The sequence below is a fragment of the Pinus tabuliformis genome, chromosome X, assembly GCF_031772625.1.
Source record: "Pinus tabuliformis cultivar Carrire ecotype Pingquan chromosome X, CPIR1, whole genome shotgun sequence".
In the NCBI taxonomy this organism is placed as follows: domain Eukaryota; kingdom Viridiplantae; phylum Streptophyta; class Pinopsida; order Pinales; family Pinaceae; genus Pinus; species Pinus tabuliformis.
This window is the reverse complement of record NC_142308.1, coordinates 1,697,952,836-1,697,969,303: the sequence shown is the minus strand read 5'-3', so window position 1 is coordinate 1,697,969,303 and position 16,468 is coordinate 1,697,952,836.

The window sequence follows — 16,468 nt, the reverse complement described above, 5'->3', positions numbered from 1 at the left end:
ATTATTGTTTCAAATACTAGTTTCATTTTATGATAGCATAAATGTGTCATTTTATTCATATTTGTGCACTATTGTTAATGTGAGTAATTTGTCTCAATAATATGTTGTTATTTATCTTTGTTCTTGTGAGTTGAATTCTAATTTTTGAGTAACTATTTGCTTAAAAATATATCTTTTAATACTTATTTAACAAACAATAATATTCTGTGAACTATTTCCTTGTATTATTGTTTAATTATTCGAATTACTGATTTAACAATATCATTTTGTGAACTACTTCCTAAATGTTGTTGATTGATTATCTCAGTTAAGAGGTCTCCGAACAGAATGTGTTTTGGCATTCATAATGTCAGTTAATTGAACTACTTCGTTAGCTTGATATTCATTATAAACCAGACATATTTCAATCTCAATCATTTAAATATCTGGCTCTCGGTTAGGTTAGCTCTATATCTGCATAATTGAGATAGGCTTAGGAATTATTTATTTTTGTTTGTATTATAGAATAATTTAAAATTCATATTTAATTCTATATTTCTAGAAGTCCTATTCCCAGAGAAACAAACTTTAGTTGTGGCTTGGTTGAGCCTCAAATCAGCTTAAAGATCGGTTTCTTTCCTGATCAACAAAAGGGCCGATCTGATGTCTCTCTTCTATTGGTATATGAAAGTTAGATTTTAAGCCATTGGAGATAAAGAGAAGGTAATTGGACCTAGTTAAACCAGTTGGAACTACCATCTCAACAGAAAAGGAATTGCTTAAGGTCCAGACCGGATGGTCTCCCTTATAGTGTTGTAGGCAGAGAATTTCGAGCCTTCAACATTTTTGGCACTAGAAGGAGGGCCTGAAACTTGTTGTCTATTGGAGTCTTTGTATTCTAACATTTTATTTTTATTACAATGGCTCCTCTTAAACTTCCAATTTAGAATTGTATTTTTAAACTTACATATATCAATACTCTACTAGAAGTGGTAAGACTCTTGTCTCAGGTAAAGTTTAACAGTAAGAAGAATACTTTTGCATTTAATCTTTCTTTACAATTCATTCAAAAAATTCAAATCCTACTTTTCATGATATTGATGAAGACATTTTATGCAGGATTTTTACTCTTACATTTTTGGCAAAAGTCAGAAGATGGTATCAATCGCTTCCAGTTGCCACAATTCATAGCAAGAATCTATTTATTACAAAGTTTCTTTGTAAATTTGATAGTTATGTCTACGAACAGGTATGTGACCATTTTGAAGAATTACAAAGGTTTGAAAATGAATATTTTATTGATTTTTTCATTTGATTTCATTTAAATTGCTTGAGATTTAAAATTAAAAAGAAACCTTCGAAAGAGGAATTATTAGATTGGTTTGAATATATTTACTCTCTTCCTCCCATTTATAATCCATGTGGAATTATTACAATCTTTGATCAATCCTCTTCAAATTTTATTAACATAATTGAAAATTCCAACATAGAGGTGCATATCAATCACGATGAAATGGCATCAGCCGTGTATGATAAATTTTAAATTTAGTACACACCTCTTACGGTATTAATGATAATCATGTTAATTAACCATCATCGCAAAGCTTGCAAGAATTTTCTATTCAATTACAAGAAGATACTCGCAATAATCTGGGAGAAAATACCACTTTGAAATCTGAAAATCATTATGCAATAAATTCATAAAATCAGAGCATAAATCAGCAAATACAGACAGAAATTCAAGTTTCCGATAATATGCAATCTGTTGTACAAATTTCTGAATTTAATCATGTTGATCAAAAGGAAAATTCAAGGCAGCAAAGCAACATTCTTCAAGAAAGAATTAATAGAGAAGTGAATGATCATAAATCTAAAATTTGCAATGAAGAAAATACACGAGTTCTAAAAAAAAGACATTTTTAATTTCATTGCTTATGATTCTCATTTTCACTTCTATCCTAATATTTTTATTGATAGCAATTTATCCCCTCTTTACAATAATGTTATTCCAGAAAACAGAGAGGCTAATATAAATGAATTGCCAATTAGTTTTTATCAAGATAGAAAATCAAACATTGATCATTTTTCTGGCATTAATATTCCTTCTTGTTTTGATACATCAGATGAGATCGAAGAGAATTTTAATGAATGTCGTGAGGTCATTTATGATAGTTACTTTGACATTAAAGATACTAATTTGTCTTCTTCTCAATTGAATCCTCATGATCAAAGTCGAATCACATGTGAAAATGAAGAACACTCTAACTCAAAAATTGTTTCAAATAGTTCTCATTTTCAAACAATTAATCATACTCATGATTTTAGCATTCAATAAACCATTCCAATTTATGATTTATATCACGATCAAGCTCTCATTCCTATCCATAGTCATAACCCTCTCTCTAATTCACAAATTGGTATTGGAAATCATTCTAATATCATTATTTTGGCCAATTCTTATGAAGAGGAAATTGCTTTAAGTCAGTCCCAATTGTGTTGTAACAATAATTGTAACACTAGTGTAAACTATGATTTAATTTTATTGTGGTTCCTTCATTTATTTTGGTTTTTTTATATTTATGTTATGTTTTTAATTTTTGATTTTCAGATACTTTGTGTTGGCATATTAAGAAGCTCAGTATTGAACACTCAATTGATGCATTTCCTGAATGGGAATATGAGGTTTCAAATTACAATCATGAACATCAAAAACTATTTTTCTTCCAATTTCAATTGATGTTTATCTCTTACCAATTGCTTCTTTCTTCTCAAAAATAGTACCAACAAAAGAGTGTATTTCACAATATGACCAGCAATCTAATTCAATTAATAATCTTCCATTGTATCTAAAAGATTTCCATCCATTTTTCATTGACCCATTCGAAAAATATTTGGAAAATTTTCCTACACAAAAGATTGTTAATAAATTAACATATGCACATAAAACTAACAAATTTTTGCAAGCTATTGTATATAAAAACTCATTTCCACAATCTAGTCTATCATCTTCCCTTTTAAACCTCTCTCAATCATTACGGAAATTCATCCATATTTCTATGATCCAATTGAAATTCATTCGGAAAGGATATTTCAAGAGAAGATAATTATAAATAAGTTGTTTTTTTGTAGGTATGTTAGCAATAAATGTATATTCTACTTTTAGATTTAGTTTTCTTAGTTTAATTATTTTTATTTTCTTGTTACTAAATTTTGACCTGTACATACACGTAGGAATTAAAATAAAAAAGTCGTTACATTGGAAGCATGACTATACCTAGTCATATTTCCTTCATTAAGTTAGAAATAATAATAGATTTATTTAAATTAGATTTATTTTTGTTTGCACTTATTTCATATTCTTAATAAGCAAGTAATGAATCTGACTTCTTCTGAGAATACCCTTTCATTTTTGGAAAAGCGACTTAAAACATTTTAGAAGATCATATATATTTGTGAACCCCTTAATTATCTTATTTTGCAAAAATTCATCACATTGATCATATATATGTAGAAATTCCAAGAATTCGCTACAGTTTAGCAATTTTTTATTCTCAAGTATTTATGAAAAAGAGCTCGTTTTCACCACTCTTGTATTCTGATGTAAATATGAGGTGGATGCAATTTGAAAATTCATTATTTAGCATTTTTAGATTAAATAAGTAGGTGATGTTGAACATATACAAATTTTGAGAAAATTTGGGAGAACTTGAAGATTTATGAGGTAAACTTACAATCAAAATTCTTCCAGGTATGTGTTTACAGCTTCATCGTCATCTATTGTTAGTTTTACCTTTTTCAAAGGTTATTTCTTATTTCTATTTTATTTATTTTGCAAGTCTTCATCGACTTGATTGTGGAGACCTGAAATAAGCAAGTAGCCAACCCTTTTCAAATATGCAACATGATTCAGGGAAGTATTATTTGTTGTTCATAATAATTTGAGTATTGCTTACTTTTGCTTTCATTCATTAAAACCCCAATAAGCCTTTAAATGAGTATCAAAAAATTCATATCAGAGGATTCTAATATCATAATTCTTATCATTCGAAAGCTCCAATAAAATTATTCCCTGATCCAATATTCTGATAATTATTAAAAGGGGCATTTTTGTTTAAAAAAAAAAAATTAAACCGGGCGCTTCATTTTTATTAAAAACTTTAAGAGTTGTCGGCCCCACAGGATTTCCACGTAGTGTTATCAGAGCTTTCGAATATTGGAACATTTCAATATGAACTTCATTTCATCGATACCACGATGTCTATACATCTTTGATATTCCCTTTCATCTCATTCTCCGAGAAAATGGCTTCGCCAATATTGCGATGTCCATACAACCCCCGGACTCGATACGATATTTAAATATATTTTTAAAATATATCGTGTTCGTTTAAAAATCACAATTTTGGTTGGAGCATATGTTTAAAATTTTTGATGTCCCAGATCCGATATAAAATTAAATACATATAATAAAACTATCAGGTTCATTCTTCATCGCACATCGACATATCAACGATGTTACATCCCGTACTCAAATATTCTAATCTTTGATCTCTTATAAAATCAAAAGTCAGTCCCACCAATGAGCATCTTTCCCAACCCGCTATCGCAAAAATAATATCGATGTTTCCTTTTATTAATAGCTCTGATCTCTGACATGACTTTTCTCCGATATCACAATCGCTCCATTGCAGTTTCCCATCCCATATGCTCATATAGAAACCTTGCTATCGCACCGCGAAACTCAAATAAAGCCTTGCCTTAAGATCCTTTGATGTGATAAACTCCGATATATGCCTCTCTGCCATTATCTTTTAACTGTTAAATAACACCCAATCTCATATCGGCGAAGGTAAATCTAGCAGCTTGACAATTATGCATGGTAAAGAAACTTGTGATGCGAAACATCCGATGAGGCGTTGTCCTGTATAAAAAAATTTAAGGCACTCTTGGGCAACCAATATGGTAATGAAGCAATTGATAAGAAATTTGGAACATGGTTAAATCATTTTCAATTTCTCTTATATTTGAGTTTTGATATATCACTCTATATTTAATATATGAAATTCAAGGCCTCCCCATCTACACAGTTGTATCACATTGTCTTGGATTTGGTATTCATTCTGAACAATTTATGAAAATCATGGAGTTGATATGAAACTTGTAATATTATGAGAACAATCCTCATTGCAATCCATAAAGAAGCATCCTTTCATTCTCATTTCTGTGGATTTGTTTTATTTTCAGATTCTTTGGACATAAAGCATTGCATTATTCTAGTTTACTACTCGCTTTAGATTAAATTTAATAAATAATGATTTTGGGTCATTAAAACTTCTTCATGCTTTTAATTATAATTAAAGGAAGAAGTTATCTTTTGTTGGAGAAAATAATACCTCTTAGGTAAGATTAAATGCAATTATCCAATAGTAAGTTTTATGTGCCCACTTTCATTTACTTTTAGATTTCAAATTTTTTTAGCTTTTGCTGATCTTGAACTCTATTTTTACAGGCTTTCGTGAACCTTTCGCACCTCTACTAGATCAGTTTTGAAGTTCATTCTCTTTTGTTCAAATTATTTTGAAATTCTTAAGAGAAGCAGTAATCATCATAATCAAATCAGCTAAACTGGGGAGTTTTTGAACCTCTAGTATGTTTCTTTAAGCATTACTTTTATTAGAAAATGGTTAAGATGCGTTCTGCAGGATTTTGCTTCAAAAAAAGAAAGTTTGAAGCAGACAGAAACTTCTCATTTAGCATATTATCTATCATCATTGTTATTCACCCTCTACATTTTGAGAGCCTCATTTCTTATAACTCTGCAAAATAAAAAAAAATAAAAATAAAAAATAAAAAAATTTCAACGTTGGAAGAAACGTACATATGCTTATTTTCTTTTAGCCCTTTTGTTGAGACATTTGTATAAGTAGTCTTGTTGTAGCTTGTCTTTTAAAATGTGTATTTTTCTTTCACCTTTCGCCTTCTTCATTTTTATTTTTGTTTGCTAATTTATTTTCTTAATTTAGTTTAGGAATTATTTTCCTTTTGTTTTCACTTTTTGGTGACTCTGCCATGATTTATGCGAAAGGCATTTTTCTTACCTATCAATGATTGGCATACATGGGAAATATCTTAACTCTATATATCTAAGTGAATTTCAATTATCATTAAAGACATATCTTTATGGAACTATAAAACTATCTTACTTTAAAATATTTTTCATGGAGAAACACACATCCTTACTAAGTGATTGATTTTACATTTTCAAAGAAAGAACTGATTTGAGTTTAACACAATGAATCTCTCTCACTCCTCCACTTTATAAAGCCTCTGATTGATAGTCGTTGAAAAAGAATTTGGAGTCAACATTATGAAAGTGTTATGTCCATTAAACATAAATCTTTATTACCATCCCACCTCTTTCACTCAAATACATCATAAACTAAAATCTTGTAAATGTGCTTATCAAAAAGGTGATTAAAAGAGAACGCATGGGAAATACAAGTAAACATGTAGGACCTATGGAGGCTCGTTAACAGTGGGACTAGGCTTGTATGGCATAAAAGATAACTTAATCGGAGTACTATTCAAGCTCGCTAGTAGCGAAGCAATGTCAGAGACCAATCATAAAATAGATATATGCTTTGTCAAAAACTCATATTTGTACCTTCTTCTATTTTTCATATGAGGTAGTTTAAAAAAAAAAATCTCAAATTTGGATTCATGGCTTTTACTTGAATCTTCCTTAAGTACTTATCTTTACAAACTCATATTGCTTAATCTATTTATGTGGGACCTATGGAAATATTTTACTATTAGACCGTTTCCTAAACTCCAATATTTTTAACATTTGGGAAAATTAAAGTTCATTATCTTTAACCAAAGATAATTGGTTCTTCCTAGTGTGTCACCATTGTTGTAGGGAAAACCCAACGCCCCCCATTACTTCAAATAATGGGTATCATTTCCATTAATTTTAGACAAAACCCTTCTTATGTTTTTCATTTAAATTAATTGTCTTATCATTTTACCTTTTTCACTTTCGTCGGATTTATGTTTTGATTGTTTCAATGAATTCGACTTTTCACTAGCTTTCTATCGATACTTGTTTCGCCTCATTTGGTCAACTGATTTGAAGATGACACTTCTTTGAAGTTTGATCATTCTTGTCGCCAAGATTAAAAAATGTATAAAATGTATGATATTTCAATTTTTTTTAATTAAAATAGTCGATCATTGTAAATATTAACTTTTAATTAATTTTTATTAATTTTTTATTTTTCACTAACGATCCTACAAAATGACCCATCTAAATTGTACAACGGTTGAAAAACGTGGTTCTAATCTCGATAATTTACTCCAATTTATTATTTTAAAACAAATTGCAAAACCCAAAATCTCAAAATTACAAAATAATTGTAGTTCAAATTGTAGAAAATTTATTTCCAACCTTACTCTACACCATCTCTTTTCTTCCAAATCCCAATTCAAAAATACTAAAATAAAAATCCAATAAAAAATGTGATGCAATATTACCCTATCACATATCACAATTTTATTAAGCACCTCATGCAATTTAAAATTTTATGCCGATATGTTTATAAAATTTCGTTTCCCCTTTATAACTCCCGACTTCCGTGATCTCACTCAACCTCCCGTCATCCTCCCTCCACTCACCTCACACTCCTCATGTCCTCCATTTAACATTCCCTCTTACATAGTTTAAGTTTGGAATAAATTGGATTAATGTAATTTTATAATATATGTTATATTATATAATATTATAATATATATTATATTTTAATTATAATATCTTTTATTAAATTTTAATATAATTTAAATTGTAATAATAATATAATATAATAATATTTTTTAATTAATTTAATTGGTTAATAATTAATTTATAATTAATTAATTTAGTTTCTAATTATAATTAATTAATAACTATAATTTAGTTTAAGATTAAAATTTCATTTTTAGTCAAGGTAACATAATTTCGGCAGTTTTAATTCATCAACTTCAATAGCTCATAAATTGAGTTTTACTTAGTCAAATGAAGTCTATGATGGCTCATTAGATAAATAAAATTGTGGAGAACATTTTTGAAGTAGTTCTATTATCGGATTTGATATTATGAGTCTAAAATTAAGAAGAAGATCAAGCTCTGAATTTGTAAACAAAATTGATTTTCTAAATTTTATTTTTCTCATTTTCATTTGCCCACAGCCTCTATTGAGTGCGGATCCATTCATATCTGTTCTCCTTGAACAATTATATCCTCACAAGCATCAATAGAAATCTCATATTTCATTTTAAATTATTTATTTAATTAAATTTGATTAGATATATTTTAATTCCAAATTTGGTATTTTGATTTAATTTTGACTTGTTTTTGCAAGGAAACAATTGAAGAGATTAAAGGAAGAAGATCGCAATCAATGAGAAAGCTTCAGCAATGGAAGAATAGTATTTTGGGCCAATAAAAATGGATTGAGAAGAACTACTCTTCAACAACTTTCTGATTGAGAATTCTTTTTGTAAATATTATAAATAATATATTGTAAAATGTATTAGGGGCTTCTCTTCTCTGCAATTCTAGAATTATTACAGCACTATTGTAATAAAGATTTAGAGTTGTAGGTGAGAAGAGAGAAAATATCATATCTGAGGATTATTAAGGATTTTTCTTTTGCATTCTAAACTATATATGGAGAACAGAGCTTACACTATTGCAGCTCTAGTTTTAACAGAAAAAGTTCAACCATTTTAAAGGGTTGTTGGAAATCATAGCGAGAGAAACGGTCTCAATAAATTGGTATTTATAATACTATTTTTCTAAATACTGGTTTCATTTTATGATGGCATAAATGTGTTATTTTATTCATATTTGTGCACTATTGTCAATGTGAGTAATTTGCCTCAATAATATGTTGTTATTTATCTCTGCTCTTGTGAGTTGAATTCTAATTTTTGAGTAACTATTTGCTCAGAAATCTATCTTTTAATATTGATTTAACAAATAGTAATATTATGTGAATTGTTTCCTTATATTATTGTTTAATTATTTGAATTACGGATTTAATAATCAATATCATTTTGTGAACTACTTCCTAAATGTTGTTGATTGATTATCTCAGTTAATAGGCCTCCAAAGAGAATGTGTTTTGGCATTCATAATGTCAGTTAATTGAACTACCTCGTTAGCTTGATATTCATTATAAGTCAGACATATTTAAATCTCAATCATTTAAATATCTTGTTCTTGGTTGGGTTAGATCTATATCTACCTAATTGAGATAGGCTTAGGATTTATTTCATTTTGCTTGTAATTTAGAATAATTTAGCATTCATATTTGATTCCATATTTCTAGAAGTCCTCTTCCCAAACAGGAAAACTTTAGTTTTGGCTTGGTTGAGCCTCATATCAACTTAAAGATCACTTTCTTGCCTAATCAGCAAGAAGGATGATTTGATGTCTCTTCTCTATTGGTAGATGAAAGTCAGATCTTAAGCCATTGGAGATAGAGAGAATGTAACTAGACCTAGTTAAACCAATTGGAACCACCATCTTAACGGAAAAAGAATTGCTTAAGGTATGAACTAGGTGGTCTTCCTTATAGTGTTGTAGGCAGAGAATTTTGATCCTTCTCTAAGAAAATGATACTTTACTGAAATGTGCTTAGTCTTCGAATGCATAAACTGATTATTAGATATACTAATGGCATTAGTGTTGTCACAAAATATATACACATGCTGTGAATAGTTGACTTGGATGTCTTACAGAGTTTGAATCATCCAAATTAGTTGTGTACAAAAAATCGTTGTTACAATGTATTATGCTTCGACAATTGATAAGGAAATAGAGTTATGTTTTTTGTTGAATGAAGAAAGCAAGCATTGTCCTAAAAATAAGACTCCACCATTGGTACTTTTTCGATTGTGAATGCTTCCAACCCAATCTACATAAGTATATGCTTGAAGTGTAAAATGTGTATACTTTAAATGCCATAGTTTAAGGTCTTGAGTTCCCTGTGATACTTAAATATTATTTTGACCTCTTTGAGATGATTCTCCTTAGAATTTGTTTGAAAGTGTCCAAATATGCCAACTGCATGCATAATATTTGGTCTTCTACCTATAAGATAAATTAAACTTCCAATCAGAGATCAATATTCATATTGATTAATTGTTGGGGAATCATCATCATTATTGAGATTTTGGCCTATCACCATGGGTGTACATACAAGTTTAGAGTATTATAGTCCAAATTTCTTTAATATATCCTTGAGATATTTGGTTTGAAAGACAAAGATATCATCCTTCGTTTACAAGAAATAATGTTAGCTGACCAAGTAGGGACATTTCAAATTCTTGTTGCATGGTTGTTGCAAACCCTTGATTCATTGAGTCAACATTGCTACCAAATATGACATCATCAACATAAATGATTACCACCAAGAGTTTATTCTTCACCGCATTGATATATAAGTTTTTATCTACTGAACCTTTCTTGAAGCCCTGCTGTTGAAGATATGTGTAAAGATAATAGTACCAATATTGAGGACCTTGTTTTAACCCATACAAAGACTTTTCGAGTTTGCATACGAATTTATTTTCATTACCAAGTATAAACCCTTCAATATGCTTAATGTCTACCTATTCCTCTAGATACCCATGGTGATATACTTTAAATTTGCAAATGCTATAAAATGCTAGGAACACTTTGATGGCTTCAAGGCAAGACATAGGTGCAAGTGTTTCTTCAAAATATATTCCTTCCTGTTGTGCATACTCTTTGCAGACAAGATGTGCCTTATTCCTGACTACTTCTCCATTTTCACTTAGTTTGCCTTAAATACCCATTTGGTACCTATTATATTTTTATTTTGTTTGTTTGAAACCAAATCCCAAGTATAATTATTTTCAATTTGGTTAAGTTCTTCATCCATGGTTTTAATCCAAAAATCATCTTAGCTTGCTTGATGCACATTTTGAGGTTCAAATGTAGATAACAAAGCTAAATGACTAGAGGAGCCAATGAATTTCCTACTAGTTTTTACTCCAACTTCTTTATCACCTACTATTTGACTTTCAGGATGATTTTTCTGCACATGCCTGGATGGATTCCTTTCTGGCTAACTTCCTTCTTTGTCTTCTTCTTCTTATGCCTCTTCTTCTTCTTCCCCTACAATTTATTTTATTTTGGTGTTAGGATTTTCATCAGCAGATTGTATTTTCCTTTTGACGCATACAGATAGATCATCTATTGTAACATATATGTTGGAGAATGTAACTAGTTTAGGTCTTCATAATTTGCACCATTATGTATTTTATGTATATATATATATATATATATATATATATATATATATTATTATTTCTAGAAAACCATGTTCTTCATGATTCTAGTTTTTTAGTCAAAAAGTCAAAGTCATATTTGGACCTATTATAAAACAAAAATAAAAAGTATTTTTAAATATGTAATTTTGGGTTAGAAACCCCTTGTTATGCAGAATTTACGATTGCAGACAAAAGTATATTCCCTAGACCTAGTGGACTAGTTTAGAACAACAAAAAGCAAACAATATGGAGTTTTCCTTAGAAAAATTGAATAATTGAAAGAGGCTTACTTGGAATTTTGATGCCAGCCTAAGCCGACAATACCCACATGATGCAAATAAAATTGCATGTCACTGGTCCCAATTCTTAATCACTTGATTCATGGTGAAAACCTTCACAAATAAAGGTTTAAGGCCCTTTCATTTAATCTCATGCAGAAACGTTATATTTGACTATACAATAATCTGACCCTTCATTAACCTTTTGAGTGGAACTTAATTGAACCTCATAAAATTTGGTTAATCTATACATCTGCTCATCTTAACCTTTTAATTGGTTAATCCCGCGGATAATAACCAAACCCCACTCTTAACTTTGGTTATATTCGACTTAACCCATAAAAAATTTATCTGTTTTATTTCTATTATAACCCTCATATAATAGAAATACACATAAACACACATAAACCTTACTTTTTCACCTTTCCACGGCCTTTGCACATTTTCTAATGTTTACCTTTATCGGGTTCACTCTCCATCGTTGATTTCACTCCATCATATCAATGGTTGTTGCGTGATCTCCACTCATCCTCTAAAATTCAAATAAATTTATCTCGCGTCTATAAACTTCTAGGGTCCGCACTTCCCCAAGCCTTATCAGCTTTAACCTCCACTGTAGATCTTACCTTTCAATCCGACGGTTGTTGACTTCCCCGATCAATAGAACTGCTCGGCGATCCTTCACCGTTTGATCAAAGTTAATTTGATCCAATGGTTAACAATGATATCGGCTGAGATACTTGCACGAAGATTACCCACCCGATAAAGCGGTTTTTTCTCTCCTCCGACGTGCTACGTGTCATTTGATTAATGGGATCGGGTGACTCCCCCCATTACCACTAACCACTTTTTCTCCATCCAATAACCCACTTTCTCTTATAAACCCGCCTTTCTTATTTGATTAACACCTGGCTTGTTAGCGCCTAATGACCGTAGATCTTCTACCATCGACAGCTGCAACGGCTCCTCCGGATTCCTCTTCCGCTAATGCTTAAGTTAATCTCTGCCATTCATTTCTTGACTCAATTCTGCGCAACTTAATCATGGCCGCTTATCACAAACACTCTCATCCGTTGATCTAGCTGATCCAATGGCTCCTATACATCAACACCTCACTTCTTCGTTCTTCCCTTTACTTCATTTTTATGTCGTTTCTTCAATGTTCTTCTATGGTTTCGGGTTTCTTCCAGGGTTTTGGTCTTTGATTATTTTGCGACACAACTTCCTCTTGAGATTAACTCTGCTCGTGCCTTTATTCTTCCTTCACCTTCACTGTAACATTAAAGGCTTCCTCCTGTACTGTCGATGTGTGTAAAGCCCTAACACCTCTCCGCTACTCTTCTATGTATTTCACCTCTGATTCTGCACCTGCAACCTATGTTATGTAGAATAACTCAAGATCACACACAATCTTTATCTCAATTACTCAATACACACACATGAACTCAAAATCAAGTTGTTTGTATTAATAAAAAAGTATTTACATAAGAGTCTCTCTCTTTGGCCTGATTTTCTAATTAGTGGCCTCTGTTTTCCTACCTCCCGTAGGCATACAATCAAACCTCTAACTCACAACCTCTAACTACTAACTTGACTTGACTAACTCTTTCTCTGCCTTTTTGTCTTACATTTATACAAAAGGATTCTATAACCAATTCCTAATTTAGATCCATAACCTTCTCAAAAAAATCCTAAAATCTCTTCCTTATCTCTAAAGATCCTCTTTAATCCATAAAATTATGAACTAACTCCTAATCTAAGTTTTACAATTAATTCTCAAATCTTTCAACTATCCTAAATCTCTCATGTTCTTCTACATTCAAGAACATTTACAAATATGCCTCACTATACTTAATTAAATCCCTATCCTAGCTTCTCTCATTAAAATCACTCAAAACCTTAATAATTACATTAATTCAACACTTAGGAAACCAAATTCCTCAAAACACAAGACCCCCTATGTCTACTAAAATACAATGATTCTTCTAAGCTGAATGTTCCTACATTAGACTCCCAAAGTAGAAAACATTCATGATCTCCTCATCATGTGTCTTCATATGTTAATAGAAAACCTCCAGGGTCCCAAACTTTAGTTTGTAACTGCCCAAATGCATTGCACCTTTGTTGTTGTTGTATGTCTGTTGTCTTCTATTCCATCTTCCTCATCTTGTCAATCAGGTTCAAGTTTTGATTGATCATGTTTCTTGCTGTCATTTTCCTCATCTTGGACTATTTCATCATCAACTGCCATAATTCTTCAATCTCCATTTCCAGCACATCCTTGGACTGGTACATACTCTAAAACTTACTTCTACGTCTTTCTCTTTGTTTCAAGTTGTTGTTGTTATTCTCTAACTCTTCAAAATGTTGTTCTTCTCTTTGAAGTTGTCGAATTCTTACTCTTACTCTCTCTTTTTCTGTCTCTCTTTCATCCTTACCTTCTTTCATGATTCTCTCTTTTTGCATTGAATCTTGACTTTCCAGCAATTGAATATCTATGTTCCATGGATTAAATTCTTCCACATAATCCTCTTCTACCACCTTTACTTGACTTCTCATCTGTGCCAAATTTCCTCCAGCATATGCAACTAAACCTGCACTCACAAAAAAATTATTAAAATAAAAAACATAAGGCCTCAGTGCCTCTTCTTCCTTTGGCAACACTTTAGTATGCTGCTCTGATTTCTCCTCTTCTATCAGCACATCAGTATGTTGATTCAACCTCTTTAAAGAATCTTCTAAAGAATTCTCTAATGTACTCTCAAGACTATCAATTAGTCTCCCCTCCACATCATCTGCTCTAATGATGTCTTTCTACTCTTGTCCACTGTAATGAACTCCTTCCTCTACAATCACACTGTCATACTCTGAATTTCCCAGCAAATACTCCAGCAACTCAATTTCTCTGTGACAATTCATAAGTACTTCATCATTACTTATGATTCCTACATTTATACACAAATTATCAATTTGAAAATTACAAGGTTCAACAGTCTCAACTGTTGCTTCACATATCAGTTCTTCAGACTGAATTTCATCTCCTTTCACAAGAAATTTTTCCTGTGTTGTCACAGCTTCAAACATCAATGTATTACTAAATTCTTTTTGCTGCAATAATTCACTTCTTTTCTCATTCAAGAGACATTCTCCATCATTCTTTACTTCAGAGTTTTTATCTTTTGAAATATACTCTTCCATACTTTTGACAGCTTCAGAATATTGCTCATCCTCTACAAAACCTGTAATCACATCAAAATTATTAGATTCAACAATAGGTTTTATATTCTCATGTTGGTCTGCATTTGTCCAACAATTCAGAAAATCATCAATAATTCCTTCTTCTTCACTCAGAACTTCACCCTACTCTGGTTCACAAATAGAAACTTCCATTTCCAACTTAGCTTCTCTGAGTTTTTCCATCAGCCACTTTACTTGCTACTGTTGTAGCCTTCTCTGCAACTTATACCACTTCATTGGCTTCTTCTTCAAGACCCAACCTAGTCTTTGGTTTTCCTCAAATATCATCATTAATACATTGAGTTGTTCTTTCATCTCAACAATCTCTTTGTCAATTTCCTCTTGACTCATTCTCTTTCCATTTTCCTTGGCATCCTCTTTTTTCACTTTCCTTCTGCTGTGGTTTTCCTCAGAACCTCTGCTATGACTATCAGTAGTCATTTTCTCATTCTCTATCTTCATGAGATCTTTACTCACTTACTATAAGTTGCATTAAAGCCTCTACAACAGCAAGTCCTCCCTGTTGCCACTTACCTCACCAAGCTTTCCTCTGTACATGGTCTTTTGGAAAGCACTTGGTTCTCTATCTCTGGAACCTCTTTTGAGCACTTCCCTCTACTCTTTCTAAGCTTCAACTCATCTACACCTTTTAAGAGCACAATTGTCCTCTTGTATTTCAATCACTAATGAAATACTAAGTTCTGACCACCTCTTCTTTCACTTAGAAACTCTTACCTTATTCCTTAATTACTTAGCAATTCTACCCACATCCTCTGTAGAATTGCCTTCATGATCTTTATGTGAGCTGCAACAATACCTCTACAGTAACAAGTCTCCTTCTTGCTACATATGCCTCACTAAGATTCTCTCCTCTGAGCTCAGTCTGTTAGCATTTCTCTGGTTCTTTCCTCTGGAACCAATTGAGCACTACTTGCTCTAGATTGTTGCAACCTTATCACCTTCTTATGTTGCTACATGTGCAACAATATAAAGACCACAAACTCTCCAATCTTCAAATCAAATTAAAACAAAACATATCATCTCACCTTCAAGACCTCTGCATGATCTTGTTCTACCATTCACCTGCACTTTGAATGGATTATCCTCTGTTTCTTTACATTTGAAATTCTCCCAATATTTTGCTACACATTATCTTTGTGAGCCCACTGCTTGTCAGATTAGAATATGATCTTTTCTTGCCTGCATACACACCTTAAAACTATGTTCTAAATTTCTCAAAGACTTTTTACATAGACTTTCCTTATTCTGTTTTGATATCAATTGCTTCAATCACAATTCTGCTCTGATGCCAACCTAAGCCGACAATACCCACATGATGCAAATAAAATTGCATGTCACTGGTCCCAAGCCTTAATCACCTGATTCGTGGTAAAAACCTTCACAAATAAAGGTTTAAGGCCCCTTCATTTAATCTCATGTGAAACATTGTATTTGACTATACAATAGTTTGAGCCCTCATTAACCTTTTGAGTGGAACTTAATTCAACCTCACAAACTTTGGTTAATCTATACATCCATTGGTCTTAACCTTTTAATTCATTAATCCTGCACATAATAACCAAACCTCTCTCTTAACTTTGGTTATATTCAACTTAACCCATAAAACCTTTATCTGCT